We start from the raw sequence: 16,879 nt of genomic DNA on the forward strand, positions 1-16,879 counted from the left end.
AAGACGGTAAAACACGTAATAATATCTACAACTGCATCTTAAAGCTGTTATATTAGCACTCGGTGTATTACTAACATAACCACATTAACATTATTGACACTCGCTGACTTTTAATAGTCCTTCTATAAATGCCGTCCGTTTAAATGGTCTTACCTGTAACACTGCTGTATCCACTGGATTCCAGCCAGAGTGGATTCTGGAGTCTTCCCACGCTCCTGTTAGTGATCCTCCATCTGGATGGATGATAACAACCTTCTGAACAATCTAGCAGGTGGAGATGGCCCATATCTATGGGACTGATTTCTGCTAATAACGCCCATTGTATGGACTGATAACAGCGTGTCGCTAGCTGTGCCATTACCCAGCATACACCTCTCCCTCCATAAATGCAATAAACGATACAAAAGTAATAGCCTATAATTAATGTATCTGCTGTATCTGCTGTTTCTCAGGTAGTTGTTTACATTATATAATATATTGTGTTCAGTACAGGTCACTACAATGTGATTTCGGAAATATATAAATATACGGACAACAGGCTCTTCCGCGGCAATCTCTTGTCGTCAATAAACAACGTTTAGGGAGCTCTATAGTATTCAATAGGAGGACCCTGCACGTCAATTCTCGACGCGAGGGGGGTACCCTGCGCGTCGATAAGTGAAACAGAGGGAGCCTGACCATGCGTCACACATTTGACGAGTTGGGAGTGAGAACGTGTTGGACTGGCAGTCCATTGCAGAGGAATTCCAGGAGCGCTGGCATTTCCCTCTCTGCTGTGGAGCTCTGGATGGGAAGCACGTCCAGATGAAGGCACCCCCCAACTCAGGATCCATGTTCCACAACTACAAGGGAACATTCTCCATTGTTCTCCTTGCGGTTGTGGATGCAAGGTATCGCTTCCGAGTTATTGATGTTGGGGGGTACGGGAGGACCAGCGACGGTGGTATTCTGGCCAACTCCCCCTTTGGTCAGGCTCTTCGGGCTGGGACTCTCCATCTGCCTCCTGACCAGCCTCTACCTGGTGGAGAACACCGTGGAGCCCAGCCCCATGTGTTTGTGGCTGATGAAGCGTTCCCGCTGCGGCGTGAGCTCATGAGGCCTTTCCCTGGACACCTCCTCCCTTTAGAGAAGAGGATCTTTAACTATCGCCTTTCCAGGGCTCGGATGATAGTGGAGGGTGCCTTTGGTGTCCTCTCCTCACAGTGGAGGTTGTATCGGCGCTCCATGGAGCTCCGTCCTGAAATTGCGGAGAAGTGTGTGAAGGCAACGTGTGTTCTCCACAATTTTCTGCGCTGTTTGGACGAGAGAGGGGCACCTGCTGTGAGGAGTGTGGCACCTGCTGTGGTGGAGCCGTTGCAAAGCCTGGGCCGTGTAGCAGCAAACAACTCCTCCAGAGAGGCTGTCCTGGTGAAGGAGAAATTCATGGCCCACTTCTCGGCGGAGGGAGCTGTGTCTTGGCAACCAAAGGAGTAGCCTGTTTGAAGTCCGAGTGACTTCCCCACAATGGCTCTTTTAAGAGCCACCCACAAACCTGTAAAGAGTCTTCCTGCCTTTTTAAAATTTTCTTAATAAATGGAGCTCTACTCCAAAATAAAATAACCTCTCTTTACTCTCTTAAATAACTTGTCTTCACTATGTTCCTATATACTGTGTGATGCAAAATTTTGGGCAACCTTATTAATAGTCATTATTTTCCTGTATGAATCGCTGTTACAATTGAAAATGTCACTTGCATATATCATATAGGAGACACACACATTGATATACACTAAATTTTCATTTCATTTGTCTTTTTTAAGTTGCCAATTTATGCACCTGCTTGATTTTGTTTAAACAGTTATTTCACACTTTATGTAAATCCAGTGAACTTCATTTCACTTCTCAAATATCACTGTGCGTCTTCCATATGATATATTTAACTGACAATTTTTATTGTAACAACCAACGATTTGTACAGGAAAATAATGACTTTTACCAAGGTTGCCCAAACTTTCCCATCCCACTGTATTAGTATATTTTGTCATTAGTATAATAAGAAATACATTCTACATGTGTCAAGTCGGGTGCGAATATTTGCTGTGTAGTAAAACTGAGACATTAGTCATTAAAAATGTTTATTTGAAAAAATATATAAATTCAATAACAACAACATTAAACATAAATATATAACATTTAACTATTTACAGAAAGCCAGGAATAAAAAGGACCCAGCTTGGAGTGGAAGAGCCTCAGGGAGAATGAGGAGAAAAATAAGAACATTGTTTCTGCCCTGGAGAGCCTGCTGCCTCATCAGAAAACTACTGATCACTAGGGTCCAATGTTTCCAAATTTAACACAGCTGTGCTGCTTTCAAAAACTAATTTGTGCATTTGGAATTTCACGAATTCTCGTGTCTGAGGCGGCATGCTCTCCAGAGCAGGAACAAGGCCAAGGAGGAAATACTCCGTTGGAGACGGGCATGGCCTCTTCAGTGACTCCAGGATGGCCAGCTCCACCGCCGATGGACCATCCTGGTACCCGTCCCTCGACCACTTTTGAGCTGTCCTCCTCTGTGGGCCTGTAAAACACAAAGAATTGAGAAGGCTGCTACTAGATTTTCATTTTCAAAATTGAAGCAGCCAGGTATGACCTCCGAAAGTCCATAAAAAAGGCCAGAAAGGACTACAGGGACAAAATGGAGTCCAGCTACCACAGCTTTGACACCAGGCGACTGTGGAATGGACTGCGCTGCATCACTGACTACAAGAAGGTGAACACAGTCAGTGTTCAGCCCACTGCATCTCTCGCAGACGAGCTTAACAACTTCTATGCTAGTTTTGATGCAGACAACAGAGAGCAGATCCTCTACCCTCAGGAGGACAGTGAGGCTGCAACTTTAACTCTGAAAACAGAAGCTGTGAGATGGACCTTTAAAAGGTCAATCCTCACAAAAGCTCCAGGACCGGACGGCATCCCAGGCCGGCTACTCAGAGTGTGTGCAGACGAGCTGGCAGAGGTGTTCACCAACATCTTCAACCTCTCCCTGAGGCAGTCAGTGGTCCCCACGTCCCTCAAAGCATCCACCATCATTCCTGTTCCCAAAAAATCAGTGGTCTCCTGTCTGAATGACTACCGTCCTGTTGCACTGACATCCGTCATCATGAAGTGCCTGGAGCGGCTGGTCAAAGGTCACATCTGCTCCTCCCTCCCTGACACACTGGACCCTCCTCAGTTCGCCTATCGGACAAACAGAGCCACAGAGGATGCCATCGCCCTGGCAACGCACACCACCCTCACTCACCTGGAAAAAGGGAATACATATGCAAGGATGCTCTTCATCGACTACAGCTCGGCATTTAACACCATCATCCCCTCAAAACTTGCCACGAAGCTCGTCGACCTTGGGCTGGGAACACCAATCTGCAGATGGATTCTAAACTTCCTCACAAACAGGCCCCAGGTGGTGAAAGTTGGTAAGCACACCTCCTCATCACTCATCCTAAACACAGGTACACCACAGGGTTGTGTGCTTAGCCCCCTCCTATGTTCGCTGTTCACACACGACTGTGTTGCGAGTCCAACATCATCATCAAGTTTGCGGATGACACAACCATCATAGGCCTCATCACAGGCAACGATGAGACGGCCTATAGAGAGGAGGTGATGGCACTGTACAAGTGGTGCCTGGAAAATAACCTGACTCTCAACATCAGCAAAACTAGTGAAATGATAGTGGACTACCAGAAACGACCAGTCAGAGAACACCAGCCCATCCACATCAACGGTGTCGAGGTCGAAAGGGTCAGCAGCTTCAAGTTCCTTGGAGTCAACATCACTGAGGACTTCTCCTGGACCCTTCACACAGACACTGCTATCAGGAAAGCTCGCCAGCGGCTTTACTTCCTGAGGAGGCTGAGGAAGTTTAGCATGAACGCCAACATCACCTCAAATTTCTACAGGTGTGCGATCGAGAGCTTGCTGACGAGCTGCATCACAGTTTGGTACGGAAGCTGCTCTGCCAGCAGCTGTAAATCACTACAGAGGGTGGTGAAGACAGCAGAGCACATCACTGGCACGAGGCTTCCTGCCATTCAGGACATTTATCTCCAGCGATGCCTCCGTAAAGCACACAGCATCATCAAGGGCCACAGCCACCCAGCACATCAGCTCTTCTCCTTGTTACCATCTGGCAGACGTTACAGGAGTCTGTCTGCTCCGACTACAAGACTTAAAAACTGTTTTTACCATCAAGCCATACGACACCTCAACCACAACACTTAAACACACACAACACAGTCCACAGGACGCACTCAGAAGCTACCCTGCAGCTTCACAAGTACTCTGTTTAATCTGCACTGGTCACTTCACTTTATTGTTATTGATATTTATATTTAAAAAGTGCAATACTGTAATTTTCTGCTGCTCATTCCTGTGCAATATCCCATCTGCCCTCCCGTCATATTTCTTTTCAAGATTTTCTTATTTAATCACTAGTGTACATATATTTATATTTATAGATACATATATATTTAGTCATCTTTTCTCTTTTACCATGTCTCTCTAATATTTTGCTCTTTACTATTTTTCTATTTTTTATTTTATTATATTTTATTATATTTTCTCCTACTGTATCATGCTGCTGAGTGACTGCTGCTCGTCAAACACATTTCATTGCAATGTTGACCCTGTGCTAACTTGCATATGACAAATAAAACTGAAAACTGAACTGAAAACTGAAAAAAAACAGGATATGAACAGATTGGTTGTGAATATTTAGTAAAGGTGATCACCAGGGAATCCAAGTGACTAAAAAGCTATCAGTGCTTGATGTACATACCTGTGGGTGCAGCAGCAGGAGTGGAGGGACCAGGGACTGGGGAGCCAGAAGAAGCAGCAGGGGATGGCTCTGCTGCATAATCAGTTGACTCTATCAAGACAATATTAAATGTTAACAGGTTGAAAACAATAGTCATTCAGAAATTATATACAGTGGTCCCTCATTTATTACAGCACATGAACAATAGTCGGAGTTCTCATAAGTTCATTCTCAAAGTGCAAACCTTTGTCGATTATTAAACGGTAAAAGTATTATTATGCCGCGCTTTTTCTCCGTCTGTGGCGCCACTTTTGTGCGCCTTTTTCCCTCCCAGTGCAGGTGTCTATTTCCGAATGAGGGTCATAGTTATGAGTGTCTTTGTGCTGTTTTTTCTATTGGACGTGATGGTTATCAAAACCAAACATGGTAAATTTGGCGCAGGAGACACGACACGGAGGAGATTTGTCAATCAGGCTGCAGAATGCAATGCGCATTGTTGAAAGCTGTACGGTGCACTAAAAAAAAATCAGCAAAAAGGCGAGGCAGTGACGGATGAACAGCGGGACCACTGTATACTGTTTATTAATAAACAAAATATATTCCTATATGACAACACGCATAAATTAACTACCTACATTAATTCATTGTAAACATACCTTCTGACTGAAACTCCCCTGCTGCCTCTCCGGGCTGTCCCTCGTCCTCGGGGGCGAAGTTCTCCACGGTCTGCACCATATTGCCGCTAGTCTCCCGCGGGGTGAGGAAGGGGTCCAGAAACCCCATGACCGCGTAAAATTTCCATCTCCTTCCCGATCCTGCTGCAGACCCACTCCTCTTCTCCTTCCATGTCCTCTTCTCCTTATTATACGTGTCCCTGAGGCACTTCCACTTTTTCCTGCAGATGTCCTCTGAATAAACACATTATCTTGTTAGCGGAAAGGTATTTGTACATCAGTGGGAAAATAGCGGGACAGTAGGCATGCTTGCTAGCTTTTGCGCACCTTCATCGGGTCAGTCTGAAAATTAAAAAGAAGAACAAATGAACTTACCAGGTTGCCCGATCTCCTCACTTACGTGCCTCCAAGCTAGGTCCTTTTTATTCCTGTCCCGGTAGAAGTAGCAGCTAGCATCGTATAGTTCTGGATGATTAGCCACTGCGCTGATGAGTTTTTCCTCCATACTGAATGAAGGGCTTTGGTTTGATCTGCCCCTTTGACCTAGGTTACAGCCATGTCACCAGGCTCCTGATTGGTTGTCGCTGCGCGATTTGACGCTGGAGTTCAGATTTTTCCAACTCGAGCGGTAGAGGCGAAACACGCGTATGCACAAAATGCAACACAAAAACTGACGCGCGTGATTTTTTTCGCAAGTCCAACGCGCCAATGCGCCAGACGCGTGTTTCACGAGTTTTGGCGTTTTCGCAACGCAAATCTGCTTCTGAATTTTCGCCGGACGCGCAATCGCGTGTCATCGCGCTTTTCCATTAACTTTACATGTAAACCTGACGCTCTGGCCGCCTCTATCGCGTTCGGTGTGAACACACCGTAAGGGAGGATTCAGGGTCACCTGGTCCAGCCCTAACTATATGCTTTAGCAAAAAGGAAAGTTTGAAGCCTAATCTTAAAAGTAACTTGACTGGTAGGTAGTTCCAAACATCCCGGGAAGTAAGCACAGATCTTCTGTGGATGTCGGCTTCCTCACATCCTTCTGTCTCTTCATGTAATCCCAGACACACTCGATGATGTTGAGATCAGGGCTCTGTGGAGGCCATACCATCACTTCCAGTACTTCTTGTTCTTTTTCATGCTGAAGATAGTTCTCAATGAGTTTGGCTGTGTGTTTGGGGCCGTTGTCCTGCTGCAGAATACATTTGGGGCCAGTAAAGAATCATTTATATTTCTGAAAGCTTTCTTGTTTTTACAGCATTTTTTCACAACTGCCTAAAACTTGCACAGTACTGCACATGTGCGCTATTTCACAGTTTTTCAGATTCCATGACCAGCTGGTGGCAGGTGTGTAGAATTTTAAGATATTTCAATATTTGTGTATTTTGGGATATAAATTTTAGGCTAAAACTATGATATTTAGGGTACTTTTACTTCTTAATTTGACCTGAACATTACATAAGACTCAAGTGTGTGTCCTGTGTATCCTCAATGTCGTGGACTGGAAGATTCTGCACCTCATTTACTTTAACTGAGGCTACAAACACTGTGCTGTTCCTAAAGTGTGTAAGAAAGTATAGGTTTACATTCTGGGGTCACCTTTCTATATAATAATCCTGTTGTTCTTGTTTCGAGTTAACGAGTTATTGGTCACAGGCATAATATTCTCAAATGCTTTCCATGTCCATCGTAGAATATTGAAAGTCAGTATGGATATCTTTAGCATCCACAGTAATTATATGTTTTGTTATCACTTTAGACAGAGGTAGATATGTGAATAGATTTATGGAGGTGTTGAATTTGTTCGTTTCACCTCTCATCCGAGAAGCTTCTTCAGTTCTAAGGTCAAATGGCCGAGAGTCCCAGATTTAAACCCAGTGGGAGTATCCCCCCAAAGAGGGACAAAGGACCCCCTGGTGATCCTGTAATCACATGAGCCAAGTGAGCCCGCTTTCACACCTTGGCTCATGTGATTACAGGATCACCAGGGGTCCTTGTCCCTCTTTGGGGATACTCCCACTGGGTTTAAATCTGGGACTCTCGCCATTTGACCTTAGAACTGAAGAAGCTTCTCGGATGAGAGGTGAAACGTCTTCAAGCAACTTAAAGAAGTCCAGACGCTTTTCTTTGCAAATTCCTTTGACTATTGAGGGTTTATTGTCTTGTGAACAATGAGTCTGTTTTCTAAAATTCACTTCAACGGCCCAGCAAACGTCAAAGAAATCGTTTGGCTTATTTTTAAACATCTAAATTTTTAATTTATCAAATGCAGAAACAAAAAGACATGAGACCTAATATGACATATGTGAGATGCATAAACTTAAGAATGTTAAGAAGATTCCAATCTCATAAATCCTCTACACTCGGCTGAACACCAGTGAAAGGTCACTATGAGTATCTGCTGTGAAGCACAAGCTGTAGGAGGGGACAGAGATTTTCCACTTCCACTAAGTTAACACTGTCAATCAAGAAGATTTATAAAGTTCAGGCTGTCTTTGCTGACGATTAAGCAGGGTACAGTCATGTTTGGATGGCTCCATCTATCAACCACTAAAAGTGAAGCAGATATGCACTGGGTCATCCTTCTTCTTGTCACACCATAAAAGTATCCGGGTGTGTACATAAGTCTTCACCATGTTTGCCATCGAGAATTTGCTTCACACTTTGCAATGACCCTGCAGCAAAAGAAGCTTTTCTTAATGTTTATAAATCAATGATATTACACGCTACATTATGAACGACAAGCGGTCCTCTTGACACACTTACGGAGCCCTGCAAGAAAAATTGTCATCTAGGTTAATGTTTTACAATGACTATATGAACTGTATATAGGCTATATTTTAAACTAGATTAAGTGATCCATGTGCATCAAATAAAATATAAATAAAATGAACACAGACTAAAAGCTGAGCAGCTAGTAACTGAATCGATTCACCATAGCTAGTGATTTGATAAGATTTGATTTTATTTGAATATTCAACTAAATGACTTCCCTCAAAATGGTTTTGAAATATGCAGACCTACAGGGAGTGCAGAATTATTAGGCAAATGAGTACTTTGTCCACATCATCCTCTTCATGCATGTTGTCTTACTCCAAGCTGTATAGGCTCGAAAGCCTACTACCAATTAAGCATATTAGGTGATGTGCATCTCTGTAATGAGAAGGGGTGTGGTCTAATGACATCAACACCCTATATCAGGTGTGCATAATTATTAGGCAACTTCCTTTCCTTTGGCAAAATGGGTCAAAAGAAGGACTTGACAGGCTCAGAAAAGTCAAAAATAGTGAGATATCTTGCAGAGGGATGCAGCAGTCTTAAAATTGCAAAGCTTCTGAAGCGTGATCATCGAACAATCAAGCGTTTCATTCAAAATAGTCAACAGGGTCCCAAGAAGCGTGTGGAAAAACTAAGGCGCAAAATAACTGCCCATGAACTGAGAAAAATCAAGCGTGCAGCTGCCAAGATGCCACTTGCCACCAGTTTGGCCATATTTCAGAGCTGCAACATCACTGGAGTGCCCAAAAGCACAAGGTGTGCAATACTCAGAGACATGGCCAAGGTAAGAAAGGCTGAAAGACGACCACCACTGAACAAGACACACAAGCTGAAACGTCAAGACTGGGCCAAGAAATATCTCAAGACTGATTTTTCTAAGGTTTTATGGACTGATGAAATGAGAGTGAGTCTTGATGGGCCAGATGGATGGGCCCGTGGCTGGATTGGTAAAGGGCAGAGAGCTCCAGTCCGACTTGGACGCCAGCAAGGTGGAGGTGGAGTACTGGTTTGGGCTGGTATCATCAAAGATGAGCTTGTGGGGCCTTTTCGGGTTGAGGATGGAGTCAGGCTCAACTCCCAGTCCTACTGCCAGTTTCTGGAAGACACCTTCTTCAAGCAGTGGTACAGGAAGAAGTCTGCATCCTTCAAGAAAAACGTGATTTTCATGCAGGACAATGCTCCATCACACGCGTCCAAGTACTCCACAGCGTGGCTGGCAAGAAAGGGTATAAAAGAAGAAAAACTAATGACATGGCCTCCTTGTTCACCTGATCTGAACCCCATTGAGAACCTGTGGTCCATCATCAAATGTGAGATTTACAAGGAGGGAAAACAGTACACCTCTCTGAACAGTGTCTGGGAGGCTGTGGTTGCTGCTGCACGCAATGTTGATGGTGAACAGATCAAAACACTGACAGAATCCATGGATGGCAGGCTTTTGAGTGTCCTTGCAAAGAAAGGTGGCTATATTGGTCGCTGATTTGTTTTTGTTTTGTTTTTTTTGAATGTCAGAAATGTATATTTGTGAATGTGGAGATGTTATATTGGTTTCACTGGTAAAATAAATAATTGAAATGGGTATATATTTGTTTTTGTTAAGTTGCCTAATAATTATGCACAGTAATAGTCACCTGCACACACAGATATCCCCTAAAATAGCTAAAACTAAAACAAACTAAAAACTACTTCCAAAAACATTCAGCTTTGATATTAATGAGTTTTTGGGTTCATTGAGAACATGGTTGTTGTTCAATAATAAAATTATTCCTCAAAAATACAACTTGCCTAATAATTCTGCACTCCCTGTATATTGATTAGCTTCTGACATTGCCGTTGAATAATTTGAGTATTGACACTGATGCCATGTACGTGCCTACGTACGTACGTATGTGCGCACCACCTGTGTCTTCGTGAATTGCTGGGAACCATCTTGGATTCTTCGCTTCGGGTGCGAATGCCCGCTCATTACTCCAAAAGAAACTTGTGAAACGTTAATATCCGAACAGAAATCAAATCATTTGTGAAGGTTTTTTTTGCTGCATTGCCTTTGACGCTGGATAAAGGAGGACGTGCTGTGGCATGTTACAGACTTTTGAACTGAAACAGCTAACGCTTTGCACTTGGCTAGCTGCATTTACTGCCTTTGCAGCAATTTTGTCTCCAGGAGTGCTTTTGTGGTAAGTTTTATTTTTTCTGAAACTATATTTCTCCATTGTAATATGAGTTTTTATTGTCATAAATGTACAATTGTAGCAGACATTTAAGAATTACATGCATGAGTTATTTTTTCCATCTCCTTGGCCCCAAAGTGTTTTGCATGATGCTAATAAGCTCACATTTAGTATAACACATTATTAGTCCCAGCAGAGGCACTGCTCATGCTTTTCTAATCTCTTACTATTTTAAAAAAAATCTTTAGAAGGTGTTTCTGGATTTGCAGATTATAAACTGCCTTGTGGATAAATTGTTGAATCAATGTGCACTGTTGCACTGCTTCACACTTAGCCAAAGTCACTATCCATGTATGTGCTAACCCATTTGCTAACTGGTGGAACTTGAAACTTGCGTTTTTTTTCCCTCTGGAATTGTACATATTAAAATGGGGACAGCAAAATTGTAGGCACAGCAGGATAGTTACAAAAGCAGCATTACATAATTAGGCGGTAGAACGTATGGAATGTAGAAGCTGAAATGTTGAAATGTAGAAGCTTCTGAACTGTAAAATGTTTGTGCCTGGTCTATTTTAGGTTAACTTAAGGGTGAATCCATCAATAATATATTTACCAAACAGTTATTTTTTCGTTTTATTTTATTCTGAACCCCAGTGTACATTAGTGAAAGACATTAGTGATTTTTTTTTCTGTCGGGGCAGGGTCTGTCACCCAGCATTCTGAGTTTATTTTGTATTTTTGCTTTCTTATGTTATATTGAAATGAGGTAAAGTTCTTGTATTGTTGTTATTATTAGTTAAGGTTTAGTTGAGTTCTGGGGTCCGTTCTTCGTACCTCGCTAAGTAAGTTAGCCGGATTTGATTGTTGACGATTTCGCGTGATCTTGGATCGTTCGGTTCTCCGAAGCTCATCCGGGACTTGCTGCCATAGCAACAGATCCGTAAGCGCAAACCTGCTCGGGAGCAGGTTTACTTTATGTAAACAGGATTAGATCGCGGCCACTCAGGTATGTCCGCTGCAGTTATATGAAAGCAACAGCGATATTTCTCCACTGTTTTACCATAAATAAATATTATCAATGTAACTAAAGATAATGCAGTATTTGATTCTTTCATTGATTCCATACAGATACATACAGGTCATTTCCTAAAAAAGGGAAATGTACTATTAATCATGCTATGTCATGTATGTGATTATGTCAGATGTAATTCATATTTTAGAGTCTTAATAGTAAATTACTTCGTGTAATCAAGATGAGAGACCACGGCTATAAAAGCGAAGGTGGATTTGGGAAGTCTGTCGCAGCCATGTCCTGTCCGTTTGTACGCGAGCAAGGAAGGTGCAAGATTGATAAGGAGAGTTTTCAGAATTCAGCGGATATTGCGGGATAGACAGGATCCTTTAGCTCAGCGCGACAGTGTCCTCATAGGGAGATATCGATTTTCCCGTCAGGGTATTATTTACTTAACACTCTCTCTCTCTCTCTCTCTCTCTCTCTCTATATATATATATATGTAGATATATATATATCTCCCAACTTACTGTGCATGCTTCAGTCACCCCTTGCATGGGAACAGGTAAAAGTGATGGAGTGTTATGTAAAACTACACACAAAAAAACCCACCACCTGTCTTTATTTGCTCAGCCCTTTTCTTGGTTGCTGTTATGAACAAACAAACAGATTATTTCAGGGTCTCTTTTCAAGAGACTAAAAGCAATATAAGTGATAAATATTACCATTCTGTAGAATATTCTTATATTTCACTTTTACTTTTTCCCATGTTCTAGTGGGTCCTGTTGTGGCTCTAATGTGAAAGAGGATATGATGTAATATAATATAATGTGGTATAATATAATATCACATGATATAATGTAATATCATGGATCACTTACGAGTTTAATTTGTCAGCAACTTTCTGCCAGCCCTCTCTCCTTGCTTTTGCAGCCTTTGCAGTGTTCCCTTGCATTTTAATTAGACTCTGAAACTCCTGAAATCCCTCAATCAAGAGTTCTTGCTCTGCTGCCGAAAAATACTGAGCGTGCTCCTTCTACATCTTTGCCGACCAATCACAGGGTTGCCGATCAATGTTTCTACTATCGATGCGTAGCCCCTTTTAAGCCACCCAGTGATCTCAGATTACTTCATCCAGCTATACTAATCGTCAACAACAGGTGTGTTCGGAGAACCGGATTAGCGAGCTCACGGTTAGCGCGATGATTTGATCTTGGATGTGTCATTTGATCTTGGATGTAGTAAGCGAGATACGAAGAACGGACCCCTGGGCTAGTTATGTTTCATCGGTGTTGTTAAGATTCAGAAATTAAGGAGGGGATACTGGAGGAAATCCAAATAACACACTGACCCTGCCAGGTGGAGTCAAACGATGATTTTAATGAACACACGCGTGGGAGATGCACCCTGGAGAACATCAGAGGTGGATCTCCCAAACAATGCACAAAACAAAGGTTTTATAGGGTTGGGGTAATACAACGCCCCTTCATGCATTAAGCAGATACAATACTTGCATACGTCAAATCAAAACCACAATGACTTTTAACACAGTTTGAAAAGATCATCGTCTCGTCTCTATCCCAGGTGTCTTCCTGTTGTCACCGGACGCTCGCTTATCTGTCTGGAACATCAAGCTCAGTTCTGCAACAAACTGTCACGTATGCAGGCACAATTTTGCAGTTGCAAGCAAAACATGATTAAACTTTCACCTATAAATGAACCCACTAACTGTATGTGTGTCTCGCCCTTAAATGCTCTCTCATCTCACCCGTTGGACTTCTGACCTTTCACCAGAACAGAGGCTCATCCTTACATGTAATAACCTAACTGGAACTATATATGTAATATGTTGAATAAATGTTTTAATCAAGAACCTCTACTAAAAGCTTAAGCCAAAGATATAAATGAATAAAAGATAATAAAGAATAACCTGGTTGTTCAGATAACATCATCCAAACAACTGCTTGCACTCAAACTCTGCTTTCTTATTTTGGCACAGAGTATACTCAGCGTTAGGCCTTTTCTTTCACAATGCAGTCTGCCTATAAACATTTAAGATTATAGATTCAACTCAACAGTTTAAAGTGGTTACTTACTGGACCTGTAAGAAAGGCTAATATGATACCAATATGTTTGAACATCTGAATGCAATATCACTATTAATAATTAATACATTGGTAATGAAGATTATAAAAATAGCAGCAAATAATAGCAGCAAAATATCTTCCTACGCCTTCCAGTGTCTCCTTGGTTATGTGTCTTTTCTGTTCTCTGTGTAGTCTGTCTTGTCTTCTGTGTTTTCCTGTTATGTCCATGCCAGGCCAGAAGTAAGTTTTCTGGGGTGAAGTGCTGTTCACCTTGACCAGCTAAGACTGCACATTATAGATAAAGTCAAAAAAAGTGGAAAGAATCCTGTCCTGATTACAAAGCTGATGCACGCCACTTTGGCCTTGCGATGCAGAGATCATCAGTGATGACCTACCAGTAGGTCAGATCCTGGATCGCTGCCCTACTCTGAAATTGGAGTCCCAGGTAAGACTGTATATAGATGTATCTAACAGGATGTATTTTATGTTGACTTCTGTTATCTGGCCTGTCTGAACAAGTTATGCCTTTGGAGTGTAAGGATTTTGATGTATTTTGCAAAGATTTGTAGACTAATTGAAACTTGTAAATGTAAATTTATCCTGTGTGTTCAGATCTGTGCAGAATTCCACAGGATTACAAACCTCCACCTGAAGAACCACTTTTATGCTGTGTTGGACCAACATGCTCCCCCGGATCCAGAGCTTATTCAGAAAGAAAGCTGTTTGCACAGGGAACCTGTCTGATGTTCTGTCTCAGCTCCCCAGAAGCTATAATCTCCAGGTTAGTGGGGTTTTGTCTTGTTTTTTGAGCTTTATTTAATTTGATCAATTTTTCAATTTTAACTACCATTACTGACTAGGTAAGCCAATCATTTAAAAAAATGTTCTTGTGATGTAGGAACAAGCTGATATCCATGCCCAATGTGCTGGTGTGCTTCATGCCCTCCCTGCCTATTTGTATGAAGACACCTCTACCTTCATCAAAACTTAGGATGTAAGTTTTGGACAAAGTTGTGAACAATATCCTGGTATCAACCTTGTTTAGATTTCACAAAAAATTATGACACTTTGACAGTGTGAGAAGTATGTCCATGCTTTGGGTCTGTCTACAACAGTGTCCATGTCACATAATGGGAAACACTACATATTTTTAATGTGTGTACACCTTCTGTAATGTTCCTAGCCCAACCATACATCACTATACAAATAAAAAAAATATAGAACTCCTATTGACTTTCTGTAGTTATTGCTACGAAGAGGTATGACTTTGCTTTATTAAAAGTACTAGTTCTGTCAATTTTTTTCTCAAATCTTTGGTGTGTTGTGGCTTTTTGTTGTTCAAACAATTGATTTCTGAGCTAGTAATAATCCAGAAATGTGACTTGTATAGATGAAACTAAGAGAAATAGGAATGCACTGACATGTAGTAATTTTGTTTTCTACAGATTAGGCATTCAGATGAACCAGATATTGGTGAAGTGCCACTTGCACTCCTCCTGATCAGAGCCAATTCCAGCGATGCAACTTTCCTCTGCCCTGAGAAGACTGCAGTTTTGGTCAAGGGTAACATGATCATTGATTTCCCCACCCTGGCTTATGGATTTCTAGTAATATTTGGAGTGACTTACGCCCTGCTTCTCAGCTACTCAAAATGTTTGGCCACCATTTTTGATTTTATTCAGAAAGTTTTGATGGGTCTGGAGGATGGGAAGTTGAAGCCCAAAGTGCTGAGTCTTAAAAATGAGCTTTTGGCAGCAGAATAATGTCCAGGGATCCTACACAGCCCTCAAGGTCCTGTTAAAGCAAGTAATTCAGTTTATCATGTTTCCAAATCCGGATAAGTTTTTTAAAAAAGAGAATAGAATAATCTATCTATCTAGAATAGAATAGAATAGAATAGAATAGCTTTTTATTGTCACTGTTACAAGAACAGTGAAAGGCAGTTTGGCATCTCTCCATGTGTGTGAAGTACACAATAGCGTAAGTATTTACACAATGACAAATTTACATTTACACAAGAAAGATATGTACAAGTTATACATACACCTGCAAACATACACGCACATACATATATGTATATATACATATTTGCATCCGTACATGCATACACACACATATTTCCACATACACGCTTACATCTATATACATACACATACATGCCATCTAACTAGCAGGTGCATTGAGAGGTGCAGTGTGATCAGTGATATTGCACATTGAGTGTGTGGCGGGGGATGATATTGCACATTGAGTGAGGGTGGGGTGGGGGTGCTGTGGAACTATACTAAATAATGTTATAATAAATACAGTTTAAAGAGGTAGGGGTGTTGTTTGCATTGAAGTATAAACAGAAATACGATTTATAAATAAGGTGTAATGTCCATGAGTGTTGGCAGTGCAGTTATCCTCCAATCAGGGTGGAGGTAGGGCATGTTTGACAGCCTGTGGGTAAAAACTTCTGTTGAGTCTGTTTGTCTTCGACCTGATGGACCTGTAGCGTTTACCAGAGGGAAGGGGGAAAAAGTGAGTGTCCAGGGTGCGAGGGGTCTTTAATGATGATGCTGGCTTTCTGCTGAAGTCTGCCAGTATAGATGTCTCTGAGGGAGTTAGTGAAGTGCCGATTGCCCGCTCTGCTGCCCTCACCACCCGCTGCAGTTTCCTCTTGTCCTCCGCAGTGCAGCAGTTGAACCACAGAGTGTGCAGCAGTAAGTCAGAAGGCTCTCAATGGTGGAGCGGTAGAAGTTTACTAGCAGTTTTTGGGGTAATTGAGCCTGACGTAGTTTCCTGAGGAAGTACAGCCTTTGGTGTGCTTTCCCTACCTGGTGGGAGATGTTTGTGGACCAGGTAAGGTCGGCCGAGATGTGGACTCCGAGAAACTTGAAGCTTTCTACCCTTTCTATCTATATCTAAAAGCCACATCCAAAGTAAAAGGGGAAGGTGATTTTTTCCCCCCATCAAGACTTGTGTTTTAGTTGATTATGATTGTGTTTTTTAGTCAGATAACTGTAAATCCATACAGAAAATTAAGGACAATCTCACTACATTTCTGGCTTCTAGGTGGGATCTTGAATGTCACTTAAGTTCCTCCTGAACTACTTATAACTGACATAAGGCACTAAGGAGGTTTCTAATACTTTATTTTATATGGTTCTAAAGAAGTATTTTTCTATTTAAAGTTTTATTGCTCTGTTATTGAGAGCATGATTGCACTCTACAAATGTGCATATTGGTTTCAGCAGTAACCCTTTGCTGTTTTTGCAAAACCACAGTATTGGCATATTACAAAGGTTACCAATTATATTTCAGTGTATTAGCTGTAATTCACTTTCCTTCAATTTTCCCGCCTAATAATACAGGATTTCCTTTTCCTTTTG

Source organism: Oreochromis aureus, linkage group 23 (genome assembly GCF_013358895.1).
Source record: "Oreochromis aureus strain Israel breed Guangdong linkage group 23, ZZ_aureus, whole genome shotgun sequence".
In the NCBI taxonomy this organism is placed as follows: Eukaryota; Metazoa; Chordata; class Actinopteri; order Cichliformes; family Cichlidae; genus Oreochromis; species Oreochromis aureus.